The following is a 25892-nucleotide window of genomic DNA, read 5'->3' on the forward strand; positions in this document are numbered from 1 at the left end:
GTACAATAGCATAATAATATAATGTAATACAATACAGTATTATAATATTACAATATATTATTTTAATATGCTAATATACTATTACCTATCACAGGAGATCCAAATATTTCTGCTATGTAGAGACATAATTGATCACAGATCTAACCACTCTGTGGACAATTTGTCATGGATAGCATATTCTATTAATTAGGTATTGCTGTATAACAAACCACCACCAATTTTAATGGCTTAAAATAACAACCATTTATTTGGTTCAGGACTCTGGGGGTCAGAAATTTCGGCTGGTCTCAGTAGAGTAGTTCTGATACTGACCAGGTTGCTTTATGCATCTGTGGGGAGCTACAGGCCAGCTAGGCAGTTTTGCTTCTGGGCGCTGGCTGGCTGTCCCCTGGGCTGATGGGGTGACTGATCCATATGGTCTCACCCTCCTGCAGGCTAGCTGGGCTTTTTTCTCTTGATGGTTGTAGAAGTCTGAGAAGCTCAATTAGGTAAGGCACATGTCACTTCTGCTACATTCTGTCTGTCCAAGCTAATTGCACAGCCAGCCCATATTCAAGGGCAGGGAAATAGACTCTGTTTCTTAAGGAAAATGTCATGGATCAAGGAAGTGGGGGTTGGAGAGTTGGTGCAATTTTTGCAAGCAATCCACCACGCATATCCCAGTGGAAAATGGAGCAGACAGCCATCTGAAGTATCAGGCAATGAGGAGATGGATTGCAAATGTATGGGAAACAGCTCTGATTGTATGAGAGGCAAAGCAACCACTGGACCATGGAGCAGTCAGTTTCGACCTTCTGAAGGGCCAGAACAGCATCTGCGGAGGGGCAGAAGCTTCTGTTAGTGTTGTATTCAAGACAGGGGCAGGCGGCCAGGGATAAAACTCCTTGTCAAGAAGTCAGGAGAGAACATGAGTGAACTTCTTTTTGAGTTATTATAAAACACTTGATAATTTTCAGAAATAACAAAAAGGAGACTGTGCCAAGGCTGGTGTGATGGAGTTGAGGTGGGTTGGGGTGGCTGGAATCCAGGGTAATTTCAGTATCAATGTGTTACATTTGTACTTGTCTTTTATTTTGTAGAGATGGAATAATTGCTTGTAGAATATATGCAGCATGGGTGATAATGCTAATACCTAGGTCTACATCAAATGAGTTTATTTGCCACAAGCAGCCAACACCAGCATTTCTGCCCAGGTCCTGCCTGGACATGCCTTTTTCATCATCCTGGATCTATCCAGGTTGTTACCCAAAGAGGGCAACAACCCAAGAGTCTCTGCTCTGTTACAGCCACATTTGCTTTGAAACAGGAGTGTTCTGGCATCAGATTCTTTGTACTGATTGTAGATTTCTCAGGTTCCTTGGCCTGAAGATTTTGAAATTCAACTACCAACTTAACAATTAATAGTGTCAATGATTTCTTTTCTTTTTTTTGTTACAGGGTCTCTGTTACCCAAGCTGGCATGTAGTGGTGCCATCATAGCTCACTGCAGTCTTGACCACCTGGGTTCAAGCTATCCTCCTGCCTCAGCCTCCCAAGTAGCTAGCACTATAGGTATATACCACCACACCTGGCTATTTTTAAATTTTTTGTAGAGATGGGGTCTCACTACATTGTCCAGGCTGGTCTTGAACTCATGAGCTCAAGTGATTCTCCTGCTTGGCCTCCCAAATCACTGAGATTATGGGTGTGAGCCATCACACCTAGCAAGTGGTCCCTATTCTTATAAGATGATCCATAGATTTTTGGAATTCTGGACCTGAAGGAGCTGTAGTCTCATAGAAGAGTGATATTAGTTGGAGGAGACTAATTTGTGCAGTGTGTAGAAAAATTGAGGATAGGGAGGTGGTCAGGGAGAACTCACCTCTTTCCCTACAAATCCTCAACTTATACAGACTGATTCGAATATTGTACTTTGAATATATTCTTGTGATATGTTAAATGTGTAAATGTATTAAATGCAAAATGTATTTTAAAACCAAAGATTTCTGATTATCTATTTAATTATTTGTTAATGTATCTTTAGTTGGAAAGGTTTCTTATTCTATTTTTAGAGGAAAGGTAAATTGCGACACGTAAAACAGCTAACTCTGAATGCATATAGAAGATGACTGATGCTTATTTGTAAAGTGTTCCCCATAGTGTTAAAAGGTTCTGTGTATAACAGTTCTTCAAATAATAAATAATTTATTAAGCATTCAATAAATATTCATCACTGTTGTTAAAATTAATATAGTCTGTTACATTTTTTGATGGGATAAGTTTTGGGAGAGATGGCTTTTAAGAGCAACCTTCAATCAGTAAAGGCCCCTTTCCCTACCTTTAGATTTCATAGTGAATCAAATGAGTTTTGAGAATATTATGAGAACCTTATTTATGTGTGTAGATTGTTATGTGAAAATTACACAGTGGAAACATATTTGTGGTATTTAGAATATACATTTAGACGGATGGGTGGATAGGTAGATTTATACAGATAGATATAAATTCATCTTTGCAAGCTTCTAGGATTGTGGCAGAAGAGAGTTCACTAAAAATGTTAAATCTCCCTTGTAGGCTGAGATAGTGACCAGAGAAAATTGTCTATTTTCCTAAGTAAGGCTCATATATCAAGGCAGGTTGCCCAAGTGTGACAAATCTGAGTAGAGTGGCCCCACAGAGAGATAGAAAAGAAGGCTTAATCCAGGCAGAAGTTTTAACAGCTGGGACCAAAATATCAGACTTCTGGTTTCATTTCATATGATACCAGGAGATCCCATTATTGGGTAAAGTTTGCAGATGACCAAAGGAGAACCATTTCCATCATAAGGCGTGTTCATGGGTCTCCTGGTCCACTTATGACTCCAGGTTTCCTGTTTATCCAGAGCTCCTTTTTTTTTAAAAAAAAATTAACTTTCTTTTTCTTCCTACATCATTTTATCTTCCAGTAAGTTAGGGATGAGGTGGAGGAGGGAATAACCATAAATACCATTTTAAAAAGCCACAAATCTCTGCCTTTCTCTTAGTGTTGTCCTAAAAACAAAAAATGAATTTTTTTTTTTTTTGCTAGGGAGAAAGTTAAGAAACTTTAATGTTTTAAAATTTAAATCAAAGTCTTAAATGTTCAAAATATTGCATTAGAGTTAGAAAAATCATATGAAATAATGTACAATAAAATTTTCTTTGTAGTAACCCTCGCACTTGTGTTTATCTGTTTCTGTTTATCTAAATGTAGCCATATTTTAACAACTTAGACTCTATTATCCTTCATGTTGAGATAATTCTTGTTCATTAAAAGTTACATTTCTCATGTCTTTATAAGCCCTTTTCAATCTTGTTATGAATAAACTGGCATTTATTTTTTCTGAATGTGTTGGTTTTAAGTATTTTACTTATTTAAAGACTGCAAAAGATTTGTCATTATGCAGAGGTTTATATTTGTCATGAAGTATTACAATAGGATAACTCACCTATTTTAAATTAAAGCAAGTTTTATTTATAACTTTCATGTTTTCTTCAGTTTTGCTTGCTGCTTTTTGTATTTTATTGCTAGGGATCTTGAGTATGAAGTCTTTCTAAACATTAATCACAGAGTATTTGCCTTTTTTGGGGGGGGTATTACATTTGCAACACTGTTACTCTCCTCAAAGAAAGACTCATATTAGATTGCATTCTAAGATATTAAATTATGAATCCTTTCTGAGAATTCACAATTCCTCTTTTTCTTATTATCTTTGACATAAGTCTCCTACAGCTGAGTAAATGTAGTTTGTGATGGTGATAGAAATTATAGGTTCACAATCCCCTAATTGCCCACCAAAATTCAATGAGTGCTGAAAACTGACAAATTTTTCATCATTAATTCAGTAGCAAGTTGACCTATTCTGAATATATTCAGAATAATGTGATAAAATCAAACCTAAAATGACATATGGCTATTTATAGTCTTCTTTGTCATCCAACCTAGTGTAAATATTTATATGTTTCACTGAAGAAATATTAGGATGTTTGCTTTTGGGGTGCTGCTCAGATGCTGTTGAGAGTTTACTTTATCTACAACATAAAAATACATAGTATATAAAATATTCATCTTTGCATTTTCTAAAATGTAATGAATTGGAAATTCCAAAACACACCTGGACTCGAGTATCAAAGCAGAATTCTCAAAAAAGTAAAAAATGTGACTCTCATATACATGTAAAATGAACACATGTCAAATAATTTTTTTCAACTCATTAATTGATGAGGAAACCAGTTAGATGGCAAGGCTGGCTCAAAGGAGAATTTAAGTATATAAGTTTATGTAGTCAGGCAGTCAAAAAAAATGCTGAAAGAAATTTGTGAGAATATATTTTTTAAATGGTTAATGACATGCAAAGTAAAGTACAGGGTTATCTTTTCTACCCCAGAGGAATCTATAAATTATCATGAAATTTCAGTGTCTTTGCACTCTAATGAAAAATATTAAATGACAAAATCAAATATAGATGCATTCTCCTACTTATATAATCTATTCTTAACCAATGAAAGAACATATAACTGTTATATTAGTCCATTTTCACACTGCTATAAAGAACTTCCTTGAGACTAGGTAATTTATAAAAGAAAGAATTTAATTGACTCACAGTTCTGCATGACTTGGAAGGTCTCAGAAAACTTACAATCATGGCAGAAGGACAAACAGACACCGTCTTCACAAGGCAGCAGGAGAGAGAGGAATGAAGAAGGAACTTTCAAACATTTATAAAACCATCAGATCTCATGAGAACTCACTCACTGTCATGAGAAAACATGGGGGAAACTACCCTCATGATCCAATCACCTCCCTCCCTCACCATGTGGGAATTACAAATCAAGCAGAGATTTTAGTGGGGACACAGAGCCAAACCATATTAGTTATCCTTAAACTTTATTTCTAATTTTGAACAATTTTCTCAATTGCACCCCTACCCCTACCATGATCATAACTAATCTCTAAAGTTTATTCTTTCTTATTGAGGTAAATACACATATATAATTTATCATCTTTAACATTTTCAAGTGCACAGTTCAGTGGCAATAAATATTTATATTCTTCTTTTCCTTTTCATCCCTTCCCTTTCCCCTTCCATTCATAGCTTCTGGTAACCATCAGTCTGCTCTTTATTTTTGTGAGAGCCTGCATATGAATGTGAATATGTAATATTTGTCTTTCTGTGGTTGACTTATTTACTTAACATAATGTCCACCAGTTCCATCCATGCTACTGCAAATGACAGGATGCCATTTCTTATGGCTGAATAGTATTTCATTGTGCATATATACCACATTTTCTTTATCCATTCATCCTTTGATAGGAACTAAATAGGAACTAAATTTAACTTCATATTTTGGTTATTGTGAATACTACTGCAATAAACATGGGATTGAGATAAATCTTTGAGATGTTGATTTCCTTTCTTTTACCATATACCCAAAAGTAGAATCGCTAGATCATCTTAGCCAACTTGAGTGTGAGAAGCCTCATTTTTTGAATTTTTTTTTTCTTTTGAGACAGAGTCTCATGCTGTCACCCAGGCTGGAGTGCAGTGGTGCAATTATGGCTTACTATAGCCTTGAACTCCTGGGCTCAAGCAATCCTCCCACCTCAGCTTCCTGATTAGCTAGGACATCAGACATGCGTCACCAAACCTGGCTAATTTCTTAAACTTTTTGTAGAGACAGGGTCACACTGTATTTCCCAGGCTGATGTCAAATTTCTGAGGTCAAGTGATCCTCTGACCTCAGCCTCCCAAAGTGCTGGGATTACAGGCATGAGTAACCATGCCCAGCCTGTATGTCTTCTTTTGAGAAATGTCTGTTCAGATCTATTGCACATTTTTAAATTAGATTATTTATTTATTTGCTATTCAGTTGCTTGAGTTTCTTATATATTCTAGTTATTAATCTCTTGTGATGAACGGTTTGCAAATATTCTCCCATTCTGTGGCTTATCTGTTCCCTTTGTTGATTGTTTCCTTTGCTGTGCAGAAGCTGTTTAGCTTGATGTAATTCCAATGGTTTCTTTTTGCTTTGGTTACCTGTGCTTTTGAGGTCTTACACAAGAAATCTTCACATAGACCAATGTCCTGGAATATTTCCCCAGTGTTTTCTTCTAGCAGTTTCATAGTTTTAGGTCCTAGATTCAAGTCTTTAATCCATTTTTTTTAACTTTTGTGTACAGTAACAGATAGGCATCTAGTTTCATTCTTCTGTATATAGTTATCCCTCTAAAATTATTCCTGACAACATAAAAGGCTAGCCTCATTTAATTTGACCTGATTATTTACTTAGGTACAGCAAGAAGCATAAATTCACAATATAAGGACTTTCAAGCATACTATATTTCATAAACTAAGATAAGAAAATTAACTTCTACATGAACATTTTCTAGAAATATCTTGGCTTAGACTGTCTGAAGCCTCTATTATATTTGTTCTTTTATCCCGAATGTAGGAGACCACGATCAAGAAACACCCTCTGTGAAATTTCACATGTGGTAACCATAAGTCACAGTGAAATCCTACCTCATAAATATTCCCAGTATTTTATAAGACTCTGACTACCTATAAATAACATTCCTTGCCCTGTTGAGTCTGAAACCTTCCAGACAATGAAACAAGTTCCAGGCCAATTTTCCTAGGAGGGTCTTGTAGGTGTTTACTGGCTCCAAACATCACATACAATCTTTATTTTTTAATGGTGAGCTTGTGATACCATATCAAATAAGAATCATTCTCAAATACAAAACCCCAGTTACGGTCCTGGCTGCACAATTAATTTGTACAATTATACTGTAGTAAGAAGGTGGACAGATTCTCATTGAAAATATGCAAATAACCACATTTTCATTAAATATAAGGAGACTCTGTAAAAGTAGTTGAATTCCAAGGGGTTAATAAGGAATCAGATGTCATTTACCAAACGTTTCATTTTAATTGGGAAAAGCATAGTCTACTAAATTATGAGTTAGAAATAGATCTACAAAAAGAAAAAGAGCTTTCTTATTTACTGATTAAATAATACAACTTTAAAAATAATGCTAAACATATTCTAAAATAAATAACTACATTTAATTATTCTCCATTGTTTCATTTAGTTTGATGTGATTAATTTTTGCTTTACTTTTGAGAAATTGTCTGCTTCTGTAGTGAAAAAACAAGTTTTGCAAATCAAATCTTGGCTTTGTCTTCAGGAAAAGTTAGTTGCTTAAGTAACATTCTCTCTAAGTTTTAAACTCTAACCCTTGTGTATTTGCCTTCAAATCACTGGTATAGAGCTTTCAATGAGTTATTGAGACTGTCTTTTGTTGAAGATATAAATTCAAGCCTGTAGTTTATAACAGAATCTCCAGGCAAGCATCCAGGTAGGACAGAAAATCCTGATTGGTCATGAATCTAAAGGCTATAATTGATTTATCATAGTAACCAATAATATAAAAACGCAAGAGTATAAATTCTCTATTTCAGTAAAATACATAAAGTTTTCATGAGGATTTCACCAATGTTTCTCCTGAGGATAAGAAAACATAATGGACCCTAAGTTATTAACAAAATTTCCAGGGCCTTTTAATCTGTTTGATAAGGCAGCGATTTTTGCCCTTTATCAGGTATTAGCATTACTGGGAAGACTTATTAAAACACATATTGCTGTATCCCATCCTCGTAATTTCTCATTTGGTAAGCCTGAGATGGGACTCTATAATTTGCATTTTTAACAAGGTCCTGGGTGATGAGGTCTAAGAACCTCATTTTGAAAAACACTGTTGTAAAGTGTATAATTCCTGAAACTGTTTTATTAATAATATTTAACCCACACACATTTATCCTTTGATTTGACAACTTACAATACTGTTGAGCTGATTGAGAAATATGGAACATACCAAATACGCCTCTGCTTTCTAGCATCCCTCTTTTTATAAGGCAACAGAAGACATATTTGGGAATATCCAGGGGCCGAATGTAGAATCTCAAAGTTAGTTTTAGATAATAATAAAAGCATCATAAAAATTAGTCCTTTTCTAAATTTGAGTTCTGTTTCTGATCTTGAGACAGTTAATTCAAGAGTTTTTATGAGGTATTTATTACCTGCTTAGACAGGATCCAGGGATTCCTGAGATACAAGTTGGCTACGTATTGAAACATGGTAACAGAACAATGTTTTTTGAGACAGCCTTGCTGTTACCCAGGTTGAAGGGCAGCAGCACAATCTTGGCTCACTGCAACCTCTCCCTCCGGGGTTTAAGCAATTCTCCTGCCTCAGTCTCCCTAGCAGCTGGGACTGCAGGTGCCTGCCACCATGCCCGGCTAATTTTTTTTTTATATTTTTAGTAGAGACGGGTTTCACCATATTGGCCAGGCTGATCTCGAACTCCTGACCTTGTGATCTGCCCACTTGGGCATCCCAAAGTGCTGGGATTACAGGTGTGAGCCACAGCACGCAGTACAGTACAATACTTGTAAATAAACATAGCAGAAGGTAAGGTGTCTGTAGGAGATTGTGGTGGGCATGAAAGTGAACTGCCCATATTCCTGTTTATGGAGGCACTTGGTGCCCAGCTGTCAGCAGACTGCCTTAAACGATCAACTCCCTTAGGGCTGTGCTCAGCTAATAGCATCCAGGTTGGCCCATAACCGATGACCTCTCTGGTCCTGGGTATAAAGCCCTGGCCATTTTGGTCCAATGCTGGTTACTCTGATGAGCTATTCGTGTTCTGGAGCTCCCCTCATGGCTGGGGACTGCAACATTGTTCAACTTCTGCCAGTTTCTTACCTTGCTTCCACCCTGCCCTGTCCCTGCAGTTGTTGAGCCCTACACACCAAACTATTTCAGCACCTGCTTCTGCAGAATCCATTCTCTGACCTTAGCACTATTAGAGAATAAACTTTTATTTTTTAAATGATAATCAAAGACATCATAAAACAACACAAAGCACAGAAAATTATTCTGGTGTATGGAATACTATTTGGACAGGTAAATAATATACACAGAAATAAAGAATAATCATTTATTGCCCATTGTTCAGACTAAATATTTCAAGATCAGTTGTCATTTCAACAGACAGAAACTGACTTTCTAGTTGGAATGAATACTCATTTGTATTAATTTCTAGCTGGCGGTAAAGGGTTCTCAAGCTTCTTTACAAATTAACAAGAGTAAGTCCAGCAAGGCTGTGCAAACTTTTTCAAAATTTTAACATAATTAATTTTTTTTCAGACTTGAGTATTATAAACCAAGGTAAATAAAGTTCGGTTCCCTCAAAATGTCTACAACTTGCTAGACAAGCTTAAAATTTGTTCTTTGTTCTGATATTTTATATTTTAGAACAAGCTGACACTTTCCTTTAGGTCAACAGTGCTCTCATTTTCCTGGGAAAACAAAAACATATCTCATTATTTTGCATACAGAGTTGTATTCCTCTGATGCTGTGTTTCTGGTATAATCTCAGCTACCTATACTAAATGTAACTTCCACCAAATAAACTGACTTCGATTTTGCCAAGAGGTAGATTATTAATAATTTTCTACCATGTAAGCAGTTTAGCAAACTAATCAGCAAAGTTCAGTCCCTACAGCCACATGCATCAGTTTTATGCATTCTTAAAATGTCAAGAATGAGCAAATTTAATAATATTACTTAAAACTCTATAATATATTAAAGAAGCAAAAGTACTTACATTACACATGTACTTGGGTTTCAGTATTCTGTTTTACTTAAAAATTATCCAGGTGTCTGAAGGTCACCCAATAATTAACTCTATTTAAAATTAGTCCAACTTTTTGTAGTTACCTGAGGATTTTGAAAATCAAGTTGAGGTTGAAACTCTATAGAATATCAAAACACAATTGCTATTTATATCCAAAAGCTTATCAAATTTATAATTAATTTTAGTTGAACACAGTTTTTTTTTTATTTAAAAAATAATGTAGGAATAGGGTTAGCTTATTTGATCAATAAACCTGTATAAGAAGTTACATAAGATTAAATTTAAAAAATAAAACATTCTTATACTGAACTCTAATCTAATTACAAGAAAGTTACATAGCTATTTTCTTAATCAAAATTATCAACTAGTCTTATTTGTCCAATGGTTGATCTTGATTGTGTAAATTTAGATTCTTATATACAACATGTTTCTGGGCTAGCAGTTCATTTGTTTTGTCTTCAAATGCTATCACATTTAAAATTCAGTTTATTTTCTGGGGGAATTTAAAGAATGTTCTACTTAAGTGAGCATTTATTAACTCAATACAGAACAAAGCTTCTTCATTTTGAAGGACTTTATCTTCTAATTTACTAATATTCCTCAGAGGTAGAAAAATTTTCAAATTCGCACAATGAGAGATTAAGGTTTTTCTCAATTATGGATACACAGACACAAATTTCACTTACATAATCTGACCACAGGTTTTGCAAAGTCAACAGAAACACACAAAACTCACCCATTTCTATCTCAAAGAGTTGTTTTCTTTTTTAGTGGGTACAAAATATATTCTTAACTGATTTGGGCACATAAAGAAACATACAGAAAAAAAAAAAATTCTCTTTGGTCTCTCCCCTGACAGAGGACAGATGTCCATCATCTTGACACAGGGAGCCACACCGTCAAGCCATGCTTGACGGTGTGGCTCCAGTGAGAAATAATGCACTGGAGGCCACGGTGGCCTCCAGTGAGAAATAATGCACTGGCTGTGCACAGACTAGAATCAGAACTGAATGTGGCTAAGAACAAGAAACAAAACAAAAACACACACAGGAAACTAAAAAGAGAAATAGAGAGTCAGTAAGAGAGTCTATTGCTGCTTAAGATTCACTCAGAGAGCCAAGAAAAGATGTGCCTGGGTTTAAACAATGCAAGAAATTATACTTCTTGGCCAACATGGATTATTTGGCCTTGGCAGGTAAGTGCAGTTGAGATCTCTGTGGTACTCCAAAACAGTCAAAGCACAATTCTCAGAAAAATTCAGGAACATGACTCTCTTACAAATATAAAATGAATACATGTCAATTCTTTCATTCAACCCATTGCTTAATGAAAGAGCCAGTAAGATGGATTCAAAGGAGCATTTGAGAAATTTATATGTAGAATTTAAAAGGACATAAAAAGAACAGTGAAGTAAATTTGCTCATAGATGCAAACCTGATTAATGTCTTACAGAGCAATACAACTCTAACTTTTGAAATTAGATACAACTTTACATGTAACTTCACGATGTCTGATCTCCAAACCAAATATTAAATAACAGATACAGCTCTTTATTAATTAATAGTCTTTGAATGAGAGTGTTAAACAATAGCATGGAAATAAAATAATATGCAGCCATCTCCTTGCTTTAATTCTAAATTTTGGTAGCTTTAATTAACAAAAAGTTTCCTGATAAAAGGGCATACATAGATCCGTATTTACTTTGGCAACTTTGACTATAGAATTATTCAACTATTTTCTATAATGTTTACAGTTTGTGACATATTCTATGAAATTTTACTTTTTCCCACCATGATAACATAGTCATTAAAATAAAATGAGCTCAAACTGCCAGTAAGCATGAGTTGATTCAGCACTTCGTGACAGTCAAGGTTCCAACATGACATCTCTCTAAAGCCTTTCCATTAAATAACTGTATTGAAATCACTACAGGTATGCCTTAAAAGTACAGATTCCTAGTGAGATATCAGATGCATTGACTTGAAATCTTTAGGGATGTGGCTTGGAAATTTAAATTTTATAAGTGTTTCCAAATGATTCTTATGCACATTAAAGCTTAGAACTATTTGTCTAGGGGAGAGAAAAGAAGGCCACCTAAGATAAGTTAATACCAAGAAATGCTCGGGAAAAACAGATCTAAACCATTTAGGCCTCCAGAGATCAAGTCACTGTTTGAGGTAAAAGGGATATTGTTGACAGACTATTCCAGGGTTAAAATCCTATATGTACTTGGGGGAACTCATATTTCATTAAGGTATTGGTGCTACTGACCACTATTAACGTAAATTTAAGCGTTATATTGAAAACTCTTGTTGGTTTGCAATCTTTCATTTAACCTTCACGTAAAGTTAATAGTGATCTTTGCTGCTGAATAAAACCCCAGCCTCAAAGTAAAGGAGGTCAATTTGTCATAAAACACATGTGTGCTCTGGGAGCGGCTGAGAGTGATTTTCTCTAAGGAAGGTACTGTCAGACTTCCTTTTCCACTTTACCTTCTGTGTTGCTTGTCTACATAAAATATAGACCATTGAATTTTGCGTTTTAATAAAGAATTTTTAGAAGTTACACTAGAATAAAATTTTGATATTTTAATAAAAATAAGTTAATGGTAGCTGGGCATTTATTACTTTAGAAGTACAATGATTCATTAAATGATTTGTACCAAAAATATGTATTTGCTAAGCTTATTATTTATTAATAGCTAAATATAGTGTCTAAACAAAATGGAGCTATTATCATTCTCATCAGCTTCTGGTTTATTGGTGTGGGTATGTATACATGTGTATTGCAGGGAATAGAAAAATGGAGGGAGTAGGTAAAGAGTGAAGGATATGCACGTTAAGGTTTGAACAAATAGAATTATGAAAAGGAAAAAATCAGAGTAGCAAATCTTATTCCTTATCCTAAGTCACTTTAAAAACAATTTTTTTCCTGGTCAAACCTTTGGGCAATAGTATCAAGATTGCAAGTAGTATTTTCAGTTACATTTGTATTACTCTTTAAAAAATTCATTTTCTTTGAAACGGATCTCAAATGTCTCAAATTCCCTCCCTTTATTTTAAAATTCCTTTATCAACAGACACAGAAAAAAAAAAAAGGAGGCCGAGGAATGTGTCTTCAGCAGGAATTGAGATTTGGAGCAAGAAAAGATACAGGAAATCTAAAACGCTTTCCTTTGAACTGTCAGAATAGTCCTGAATTAATAGAAGCTAAATTTTATTGGCTTTGACCTGATTTTCCTGGTGGAGCTAATCAGCAGAATGTTGGTAGCAGGAGTTCTAAAGGCTTAACAGTTTCCTGTTAGCCATTATTAGCTATGCATCTGCTTATTGTCATGTGGGATCCCCAAAGCTCACACTGTAACAGCAAAGCTTGCTTTCCCGGTTCTCTCAGCTTCATCAGAGCCCAAGGACCCAGGTATGCAGCTCTTTAAAGTAAGACTGAAAGAGCAGAAAAGGTCTTGTGATTGCCAGAGTTGCTCTTAGACCCGGACAAGAGGAAGCTCCTTTTGGAAGTCCTTGGCCAGGCCCTCCTGAAGCTGGTGGGTGGGTCTGTGGGCAAACGGCTGTATCCCTCAGGACTTTCTCCGCCTCCCCATTCTAGACAGAGCTTTTCTACCCATTTATGGGTAAAACCCCAACGCCAGTTTTAAAAATTTCCTATTCTTGGTCAACCTATATATATATATATATATATATATATATATATATATATATATATATATATTTTAAAATATAAAACCCTGCCCTTGGATGTTGCAGCAAATGTCAGATTGTTAACGATAAGCTCTAAATGTGTACTTTCACTTTCTGTGCTTTTCTTGATGCAGACTAGTAATAAACAGTTCAAGGACAAAGACACGTTTAAAGGCAGTAGTTTGGATCTCGCTTTATAGACCATACTGGGGTTCCCAGGATCTCCTGTCCAGAGGAACCTGAGCTTGTCTAGGACTTGTAGGAGACTTTTCCCTAAATCTATACTCTGGAGGTGGATCACATGACCAGTGGCTAAGGGACAGCTGCGTGGGGGTTGTGGATGGAGCTTGGACATGTGGGATGGGGTGATAGCATACATGCATGCCAGGTTCCTTGCAGTGTGGGACAGAGCCAGGACTTGGAAGAGTGTGTGTGTGGGAGTAAGAGGGGGTGGGGTTGGGGAGACAAGGTGCCGTGTTCTTAGCTGAGGGATTCTAAATTTGAACCTGACCTTCTAGTCATTATAAAGTATATTTATCAAGGCAAGGGTATAGAACATATTTTATTTAACAGCTTGTTGGATTGATTTATTACTTTTAATATTGAGACATATGGTATGTGGATTTTCATTTGTATTCTTGTCCAGGGCATTATAAATGATGCTAAAGACAGGCCTGGTTTTGGTCCAGAAGTCTACTTCCCAGATAACAAGTCCTCTTTCAAAATCTCAGATACTGTTAATAAATGTCATCATTTAAAAGTCTTTGGAGGGAGTTTCAGTATTCTCTTAATGTGGTATACTTTTTGGACTATGGGCTTTAGGGCCGATAAATGTGTATTTGAATCCAAATTCTTCTACTTACAACATATGAAAATTTAGGCAATTTGCTTAATCTCCCTGATTCTTAGTTTATTTATCTGTAAAGTAGATGTGATAATTTACTATCTGTCATATAAGGTTGTGTTTTTTTTTTAAGTGCCTAATACATAGTAAGTAGTAAATGAATGGTGGCTGTCATGTTTATGAAGAATTCTTTATTGTTGGCAGCTCCAATTACAATCTCATCTTTTTAAGATGTAATTTTAGAGTTAGGATAGGCTGGGGACATATGTGCCAACAAGTAGAAGCTATTCCAAACAATCCACCTCACCAAGACTGATGAAAATCTAGTTCTATGTTGAATATGGCAACCAGTCCCAAGAAGAGATTGCCTTCTGTCCACTTAAAAACCTACCAACTTTGGGAAATGGTAATTTTAATTTTTTGAGTTTAAAGGTCTTTTCTAACTTTTACTTGAATAAGATGTTCCTGATGAAAATCCTTTCCCTATTCACGTGTTGACCTCGTCTGCCTAGCTTTTAAATTGGTATTAATTTTTAACAAACTCTCAATTGTGTGTGCTTATGTTATCACAGAATGTTATATCAGGCATTATAAATAATTCCTAGGCAATATTTAGAATGGCTGCAAGACATTTTTAGAATTGGCTGAGAATTATTTACAATACCCTGCTCCCACATTTTGCCTGTCATATGTTCACTATGAATTTTTCTTAAAATCCTCCAAGGCAGTGAGGATATCACTGCTACTGAGGGGTGTATTCCTGAGCCAAGTTAAAGATGGTAGAAAGAATTTTTTTCTCCCCAAAAGCCTAAGTAAATACTCTGAGTTTCTTAAATTCACCATGGTTTAATTTGCTTCCAGGTTATGGCTCACATCATTTCTTCTGTCTGGAACCCCTTGTTCTTGTTCCCTTCATATCCACCATCTCCATCTCTTTGTTACTTGCTACTGTTGCTCAGAAAGCATCTCCTCACCTTAAAAGCCTGATTTAATGCCTCCCTCTACAAGTACCTTGTGCTTATCTTTACTCTGTGTACTAGTCTTTCTTTATCATTGTACTAAGAGCTCATCAAGGACAGAAACTACCTTTTTCTCTATTGTATACAGGAGGAATAGTAAAAATATTTAACAAGCAGTGGTAAATATTAACAAGCCTGGAAAACTGATAGAATGGGGTTCTGAAGGCTCCCTGATGTGTCAGGGTATAAGAAGGCAATGTGAAAGACTTTTAAATGAACCATAAGGTGTCTTCAATGGAAAAATAGTACATGGCATTTAGTATGTTCTTTTAAATTGGTATGTGTCTTCAATAGAAAAATAGTACGTGACATTGTGTACGTTCTCCTGGACTATTTGATTTTATGGAGTTTAGACCTTTCATTATCTTGAGCTAGCCTAGAGCTCTGTAGACAGAGAAGTTAGCTTGCAGAAAACTGATGGTAATGTAATGAATTATTGTCTATAGACATGTGAAAAATATAGTCCCGTAAATGTTCAATTGATTCTGCACTGTCAACACCCAGCTCCCCACCCTACCTCCTGCTCACACCAGCTGTAGAAGAAGCCAGTGTTACACCTGTAGGTAAATTAATTTCAACATATCTGAAAGCCCTGTATTTTTCTGGTCTTTGAATTCTCCTTTGAACTGGTTGTAACAACTTTTCCACTTCCCTCATTCATTGATTAATGAGTTAAATAAAATCTTTGATACAGGTTCATTTTATGAGTCATGATTTTACCTTTATTCTTTATAAAAATTGTCTTAAAAGGATATAGAGATTTTCTACTGAGATTATTTAGGGGAAAAAAATCTAACAAAGAACAAAGCTTCCTCTTTCATGAAAGGCTGAGGTTCTGTTAGTTGTGTTACCTTTATGTTTACTTCTGATGCTTTGTTGTCTCTGATTAAATGAACAATCATGCATTGTCTCTCAGGCACCCACAGGAGGTCCTATCTTAATCACATGTCTAAATTTCCTCTGGCATCTTTTTTGATTTTTGCCTTCAAGAAATCAAATTCTTAAAAAAAGAAAAGAAAAAAAAAAAAAAGAAAGAAAACTTTTAGAATATCTTTTATACCTAAAACTATCTTTGAGATTTCCCAGAAGAGCTCTGGAAAATTAATGATTAGTTTCTATTAAATGATGCTAGAAATAATTAGGTTTAACGAATTGCCACAGCAGAACACATGCTCAGATTTCCCACGGTTAAATTTCAATACATGAGATGTATTAATACAAATATTTCAGATATTTTGTGTTAGTTTCATGGGAAATTCTTAGAGGTCCGTCAATGCCCAATTGTCTAAAATATGTTCTTATCGATCACAATTCTGGTGGTAGTTTGCCTGATAATATTCCACAAAAATAGTATAGTGTTAGCAGTCAATTTCAGCTATTTTTAAAAATGCCTATTTGGAATAAACTTACTTTTATAATTTGAATCTAGCATCGTCTGGCCAGTGATTCTAAACTAGAGAGGTGCATCAGACTTACCCATAGAGTTTTACAAAAACACACATGTCTAGTCACTACTCCAGAATTGCTGAATTTCTTTACTTGATATTCCTGGCATAGTCTTGATATATTATGTATGCAACATCTCAGAATTATTGTATATTATATCTCAGGTTTTTTTCTCTATAAAAATTATATTTTATAAATTAGATATAACAGTTGTATACAGACTTAATATTATCCTTAGAGATATTTTGTCTAAAGTTTTCTTTGGAATGGTAATGATTTTGTTTTGTATCCCACAGAAGAAACCAAATTTCAGTTGCTTTATTGTGAACTAATATAATTCAATTTTCTTTAATTCAAGATCTGGCAGAACATAATTAATTACCAAGGACTTAATGAACTGATGAGGAAATTTTTATTATGGATCTTTCATATTTGAAAATGATCAGTAATAAATAACCATATCTATTTCACATTTCTGTCAGGTGCAGATAGCTTTTACTTTACTCTGATTCTCACCTGAACAAGCAGAATTGTATCAATATTTGTGTTACCAATGATCAGTAGCACTTCTAAGAATAAATTCTTGTGTAAAGACAGCATTGCTTACCAATTGGCTGAGTCAGGATTTTCAAACTCTTTTTAACGAAGAGGCATAAGGCTTCTTTAATTCAAGATCTGGGGGAACATAATTAATTACCAAGGACTTAATGAACTGAAGAGGAAATTTTTATTACGGATCTTCGTTTAGAGTGCTATTGATGTTCTTTTCATGTGCTCTCTTCTTTATCTGTAAGCAAGCCTTCCTTTTTTATTCTTGACCTATCTGTAACCAACAACAGTTTAGTAGATGCTGCTACTGGAAACAAAAATGAAGCATTTTCAAATGATATCTAATTCTCACTAACCCATTTCCCTTTCCCTTCCTCCCCTGCTTCCCATCACCCAAAATCAGAAATTCTTATTAAATCTCCTAATGGTTCATGGCAAAATAGTTATTTCAATGGCGTCAATAAGAATCTGTCCTCCTTTATACCATGATATAATTGGAAAAATCAGGTATGCAACTAAGTTCTTGCCTGGAATGTTATACTTGAGAATAATTCTTATTAATCAGGTGCACCAGCAGTTTTAAGCAATAAAATTGAATGTTTTCCTTATGACTTCTTACGGAACCAATGCTCATAAAGTTCTCTCAGAAAGACTGGCCTGGAACCTGGCTTACAGGGGCCCAGTCTGACACATAATGAGAAGAGCTACCTGCTGCTAGGCCAGGGACATTGAGAAAAGAGGAAGTCACCTACATTTGTAGGTACTGCAGGTAAAATTCAGTCAAGAGAGTTTTTGGGCTTAGTTTCCTAGCTCTGTGATAACAACACACATTTTGAAAAGCCCAAACTGAAATTCCTTGTGAAAACTTCCCAACAGAGGTTAATTTTGTGATTGTTCAATACTGCAGAGCTCTAGATTTCCAAAGCAAACTTTAGAATTCTCACTGCAACTGTGCAAATGATCAGTAGCCAACCAAGTAAAAGGATCACAAGGATAAGCCCAGAGATAAGCGCATCTTCGAGGGGAGGGATGTCCCTTCTTTCTCTTTGCCTTGCCATCCTATGTGCTGTATTCACTAGCTTTAAGTACCTACTTTTCCCCTGCTTTATTACCAGTTTTCCTGTATGCGCTGTCCATCTCCTTCAGTCTGGACTTCTGTCAGAGTAAGAATCACAATCTCATTAGAATTGGCCCTTCTAGATTTTTTTCTTTATCATTATTCTTGATCAAGGTGGGGGAGATTGTAACAAAAAAAATGTGAAAGATTTTTAATTGGGCCAAAAGGTTGCCAGATGTCATGAGTGTAAAATGGTGCCTTCTTTGAAGCACACGGTTCAGTTCAGGATTGCTCGATTCTATGGGGTTTGTGCTTTAATTGTCTGAGTTATTTTATAATTCTATAGCAATAACTAGATATAGCTAACTCTATAGAAGTAAATTGTACAACACTGATATAAGGCAAATAATTATTGTCTAAAGATGTGCAAAGGGTTGTTGTGCTGTAGAGATTCAATTAACTTCCTTCTCTGCTGTGGGAGAAGCCAGTTTTGCATTCCTTAACTAAATTTGTTTCAACCTTCCTTCCTGATGGTCTTATGTATTTGTCTGATCAATGAAGTTTTTGTGACAGATTTCTGGTTATCTCATCAATTAATAAATAAATTGTTGATATTTGTTTACAAGAGCTGTGGTTATACCTTATTTTGAAAATTTTTCCTTGAACTAGGTGTAAGCCTTTCTATTGTTAGATGACAAAGCATCCATGGAAGTTTGGCAAAGAGAGTCACTGGGGCACTTAAGATAGCCACTATTTATCAACTGGTGATATTATTTTAACACCTGAAGAACTGGTTTGTCTTCCTGTTGTGTGAACACTATCCCTGGTCATGTCCTAGTATTTGCATAGAACCTATCAGGAGCAGGCACCCCAAAAGCCACATCCACCTCCACCATCAAACTGAATCATAGATAGAAAAAGACCTGTATAGAAGATTGGATGGAGACATGGTTTGGACGTTTGTCAACTCCAAATCTCATGTTGGATTCCAATGATTGAGGAGGAGCCTGGTGGAAGTGTTTGGATCATAGGAGGAGATCCCTCATGAATAGCTTAGTGCCATCACTTTGGTGATGAGTGAGCTCTCAGTTAGTTCACGTGAGATCTGCTGGTTTAAAAGAAACTGCCAGTTCCTCCCTCTCTCTCTTGCTCCTTCTCTGACCATGTGACATCTGCTCTCCCTTTGCCTTCTGTCACAACTCAAAGCTTCCTAAGACCTTCACCAGAAGCAGCTGTTGGAGTCATACTTATTGCAGAAATGTGGGCCAATTAAACTTCTTTTTGTTATACATTATCCAGTCTCAGGTATTCCTTTATAGTGACATAGAAACAGACTAAAACAGATGACTTGATATTTGTGTTCAAATTTTCTCATGATTCCACCATAATTCCAGACAAATCCTAGAATAAAAACACAAAAATAATAACGCATTTTTAAATGTAGAGATGGTAGTTTAGGTAAGGAAGCTTTAGGAAACTTCCTAGAGCTACTTCTCTGATTATTAGTAACTAATATTTGATAAGCATGTGCTATGCATATGCCTGGCACTGTTGTGAGAATGTTACTCATATTCCCTAATTTAATCCTAAGTAGACCTAAGACCAACATATTTCTCTTAGATCCACTTTTCATATGAAAAAAAAAATGGGGCATAGAGTTATTAACTTGTTCAGATTATATAGCCAGTAGCGTTCTCAGAATTCTAACACAGAAATTCCTAACTGTTCTACTGTACCTCTTCTCATGAAATGTGAGCTTAAATGCTTACAACTGGCTGGGCACAGTGGCTCATACCTGTAATCCCAGCAGTTTGGGAGGCCGAGGCAGGTGGATCACCTGAGGTCAGGAGTTGGAAACCAGCCTGGCCAACATGGTGAAACCCCATCTCTACTAATAATACCAAAAAAATTAGCCGGATGTGATGGCACATGCCTGTAATCCCAGCTACTCAGGAGGCTGAGGCAGGACAATCGCTGGAACCTGGAAGGCGGAGGGTGCCATGAGCTGAGATCACACCATTGCACTCCAGCCTGCGCAAGAAAAGTGAAACTCCATCTTAAAAACAAAACAAAACAAAACAAAACAAAACAAAACACAAAAAAAAGAAGAAGAAGAAGCTTAAAACTGTTTAGGGAGAATCCAAGATGGTCTAATAGGAGGATTCAAGATGGCCAAATAGGAACAGCACTGGAGTGCAGTTCCCAGTGAGAACAGCATAGAGGCTGAGTGCTCACTGCCTTTCCAAGCAAGTTTTCACTGCCCACAAACCAGGAGATCCCAGGCTGAAAAGCATCACGAGTTCTCAGTGTGGGGGTTTCAGCTGGTGCCAGGTAGGGGCACATCAACTCACACAAGTCTGAGCAGCCATTTCAACTGGTGCCTAGAATGCCTGGGAGAGAGAGCCACCCATTCAACTGAAAGGGGGCGGTGCAGAGACAGAGAGCCAGGTGATCTGGCTTGGCGGGTGCCATCCCCACAAAACAAGCAATCTGAAAGACTCTGGACTGAGAGTTTTGTAGCAAGTGCAGCTGGACCCAGGAGGGTCCAGCTTGGGGTGGGGAAGGGCATCCCCCAACTATGGCAGTCTGCCACTACTGAGGCAGTTCACACAGCAGCTGGGCAGAGCCTGTGGCAGCTCAACAACACCTTTGCTGGCAGACTATTACTAGACTTCTCTGTGAGGGGCAGGGCATCTATGAAAAAAGGCAACGGCATGTCAAGAACTTATAAATAAAGCCAACCTTCCTAAGACAGAGCACCTGGAAAAAGAGGTGGTTATGAGTTCAGCTGCAGCAGACTTAAAGTTACCTGCTCAGCAGCTCTACATGGAACAGTGGAGCTTACAGCACAGCACTTGAGCTCCTATAAGGGACAGACTGTCTCCTCAAGCAACTCCTGACCCCTGTATACCCAAAGACACACCTCATAACGGAAAGCTCAGGCTTACATCTGATGGGTACCCTTCCGGGACAAGGATAGCAGAGGAAGAAACTGGTGGCAACCCTTGCTGTTCTGCAGCCCCCACGGATAATGCCCAGGTGACCGTGGTCTGGAGTGGACCTCCAGCAGTCCTGCAGCAGAGGGACCTGACTGTTAGAAGGAAAACTAAGAAACAGAAAGAAATAGCTTCAACATGAACAAAAAGGACTTCCACTCAGAGACCCCATCTGAAAGTCACCAACTACAAAAACCACAGGTAGATAAAGCCATTAAGATGGGGAGAAACCATTGCAAAAATGATGAAAACACCAAAAAACCAGAATGCCTCTCCTCCAAGGGATTACAACTCCTCACTAACTAGGGATCAAAGATGGATGGAGAATGAATTTGATGAATTGACAGAAACAGGCTTCAGAAGATGGGTAATAACAAACTTCTCAGAGCTAAAAGAACATGTGCTAGCCCAATGCAAAGAAACTAAAAACCTAGAAAAAAGGTTAGATGAGATGCTTACTAGAATGAACAGCTTAGCGAAAAACACAAACAACTTGACGGAGCTGAAAAACACAACAGAAGAACTTTGCAAAGCGTATACAAGTTTCAATAGCTGAATTGACCAAGCAGAATAAAGGATATCAGACATTGAAGATCAACTTAATGAAATAAAATGAGATGGCAAGAATAGAGAAAAAAGAGTACAAAGAAATGAACAAATCCTACAAATATGGGATTATGTGAAAAGACCTAATCTATGTTTGATAGGTGTACCTGAGTGTGACGGAGACAGTGAATCCAACCTGGAAAACACTCTTCAGGATATTATTCAGGAGAACTTCCTCAACCTAGCAAGGCAGGCCAACATTCAAGACCAGGAAATACAGAGAACACCACAAAGATTTTCCTCAAGAAGAGCAACCCCAAGGCATATAATCATCAGATTCACCAGGGTTGAAATGAAGGAAAAAAAGCTAAGGGCAACAAGAGAGAAAGGTCAGGTTATCCACAAAGGGAAATCTGTCAGACTCACAGCGGATCTCTTGGCAAAAACCCTACAAGCCAAAAGAGAGTGGGGGCCGATATTCAACATTCTTAGAGAAATCAACTTTCAACTTAGAATTTTATATCCAGCCAAACTAAGCTTCATAAGTGAAGGAGAATGAAAATCCTTTATGGACAAGCATTTGCTGAGAGATTGCATCACCACCAGGCCTGCCTTACAAGAGCTCCTGAAAGAAGTACAAAACAAGGAAAGGAACAACCAGTACCAACCACTCCAAACACTTACCAAATGGTAAAGATTATCAACACAATGAATAAAATGTGCCAACTAACAGGCAAAACATCCAGCTAGCATCAAAATAGCAGAATCAAATTCACACACAACAATATTAATCTTAAATGTAAATGGACTAAATGTTCCATTCAAAAGGCAAAGACTGGCAAATTGGATAAAAAGTGAAAACCTATCGGTGTGCTGTATTCAAGAAACCCATCTCATGTGCAAGGACACACATAGGCTAAAAATACAAGGTGGAGGAAGATTTACCAAGCAAATGGAGAGCAAAAAAGAAAAGAAAAGCAGGAGTTGCAATCCTAGTCTCTGTTAAAACGGACTTTAAACCAACAAAGATCAAAAGAGACAAAGAAGGGCATTACATAATGGTAAAAGGATCAATGCATCAGGAAGAATTAACAATACTAAATATATACACACCAAATACAGGAGGACCCAATATATAAAGCGAGTTCTTAATGACCTACAAAGAGACTTAGACTCCCACACAATAATAGTGGGAGACTTTAACACTCCACTGTCAATATTAGACAGAACAAGGAGAGAGAAAATTAACAAGGATATCCAGGACTTGAACTCAGATCTGGACCAAGTGGACCTAATAGAAATCTACAGAAATCTCTACCCCAAATCCACAGAATATACATTCTTCTCAGCACCTCATTGCACCTACTCTAAAATTGACCACATAATTGGAAGTAAATCACTCCTCAGCAAATGCAAAAGAACAGAAGTCATAACAGTCTTTCAGACCACCGGGCAATCAAATTAAAACTCAGAATTAAGAAATTAACTCAGAACTGCACAGCTTAATAGAAACTGAACAAGGGGCTCCTGAATGTCAACTGGATAAACAATGAAATGAAGACAGAAATAAAGATGTTCTTTGAAATCAATGAGAATGAAGGCACAATGTACCAGAATCTCTGGGACACATTTAAAGCAGTGTCTAGAGGGAAATTTATAGCAATAAATGCCCACCAGAGAAGCAAGGAAAGATCTAAAATCAACACCCTATCATCAAAATTGAAAGAACTAGAGGAGCAAGATCAAAAAAACCTAAAGCTAGCAGAAGACAAGAAATAACTAAGATCAGAGCAGAACTGAAGGAGATAGAGACACACACACAAAAAAAAACCCTTAAAAAATCAATAAATCCAGGAGCTGGTTTTTTGAAAAGATCAACAAAATAGACAGACCTCTAGCCAGATTAATAAAAAAGAAAAGGGAGAAGAATCAAATAGATGCAATCAAAAATGAAAAGGGGATATCACCACTGACTCCACAGACATACAAACTACAATCAAAGCTTACTACAAACAACTCTATGCACATAAATCAGTAAACCTGGAAGAAATGGATAAATTCCTGGATACTTGCACCCTCCCAAGCCCAAACCAGAAAGAAGTTAAAACCTTGAACAGACCAATAACCAGGGAGGAAGTTGAGGCAGCAATTAATAGCCTACCAACCAAAAAAAGTCCAGGTCCAGATTGATTCACAGCTAACTTCTACCAGACGTACAAAGAGGCGCTGGTACCATTACTTCTGAAACTATTCCAAACAATACAAAAAGAGGGAATCCTCCCCAAATCATTTTATGAGACCAACATCATCCTGATAACAAAACCCAGCGGAGACTCAACAAAAAAAGAAAACTTCAGGCCAATATTCACGATGAACATAGATGTAAAAATCTTCAATAAAATACTGGTAAACCAATTGCAACAGCACATCAAAAAGCTTATCCATCACGATCAAGTAGGCTTCATCCCGGGGATGCAAGGCTGGTTCAACATACACAAATCTATAAACGTAATTCACCACATAAACAGAACCAAAGACAAAAACCACATGATTATCTCAATTGATGCAGAGAAGGTCTTCGACAAAATCCAACAGCTCTTTATGCTAAAAACTCTTAATAAACTAGGTATAGAAAGAACATATCTCAAAATAATAAAAGCTATTTATGACAAACCTACAGCCAATATCATCCTGAATGGGCAAAAACTGGAAGCATTTCCTTTGAAATCTGGCACTAGACAAGGATGCCCTCTGTCACCACTCCTATTCAATATAGTATTGGAAGTTCTAGCCAGAGCAATTAGGCAAGAAAAAAAACATAAAGAGTATTCAATTAGGAAAAAAGGAAGTCAAATTGTTTCTATTTGCAGATGACATGATTATGTATTTAGAAGACCCCATCATCTCAGCCCAAAATCTCCTGAAACTGATAACCAACTTGAGCAAAGTCTCAGGATAAAAAATCAACGTGCAGAAATCACAAGCATTTCTATACACCCATAACAGACTAACAGAGAGCCAACTCATGAGCAAACTCCCATTCACAATTGCTACAGAGAATAAAATACCTCGGAATACAACTAACAAAGGATGTAAAGGACCTCTTCAAGGAGAACTACAAACCACTGCTCAAGGAAATAAGAGAGGACACAAACAGATGGAGAAACATTCCACGCTCATGGTTAGGAAGAATCAATATGATGAAAATGGCCATAGTACCCAAAGTAATTTATAGATTCAATGTTATCCCCATCAAGCTACCAATGACCTTCCTCACAGAACTGGAAAAAAACCACCTTAAACTTCATATGGAACCAAAAGAGAGCCCACACAGTGAAGACAATTCTAAGAAAAAAGAGCAAAGCTGGGGGCATCATACTACCTGATTTCAAGCTATACTACAAAGCTACAGTAATCAAAACAACAAGATACTGGTACCAAAACAGAGATATACACCAATGGAACAGAACAGAGGCCTTGGAGGCAACACCACACATCTACAACCATCTGATCTTTGATAAACCTGGCAAAAACAAGCAATGGGGAAAGGATTCCCTGTTTAATAAATGGTGTTGGGAAAACTGGCTAGCCGTGTGCAGAAAGCAGAAACTGGACCCCCTTCCTGACACCTTACACTAAAATTAACTCCAGATGGATTAAAGACTTAAACATAAGACCCAACACCATAAAAACCCTAGAAGAAAACCTAGGCAAAACCATTCAGGACATAGGCAGAGGCAAGGACTTCATGACTAAAACACCAAAAGCACTGGCAACAAAAGCTAAAATAGACAAATAGGACCTAACTAAACTCCAGAACTTCTGTACAGCATAAGAAACAATCATTAGAGTGAACCAGCAACCAACAGAATGGGAAAAAATTTTTGCAATCTACCCCTCTGACAAAGGGCTACTATCCAGAATCTACAAAGAACTAAAACAGGTTTACAAGAAAAAAACAGACAAACCCATCCAAAAGTGGGTGAAGAATATGAAGACATTTTTCAAAAGAAGACATATGCGAGGTCAACAAACATATG

Source organism: Saimiri boliviensis, chromosome 13 (genome assembly GCF_048565385.1).
Source record: "Saimiri boliviensis isolate mSaiBol1 chromosome 13, mSaiBol1.pri, whole genome shotgun sequence".
NCBI classification, from domain to species: Eukaryota; Metazoa; Chordata; class Mammalia; order Primates; family Cebidae; genus Saimiri; species Saimiri boliviensis.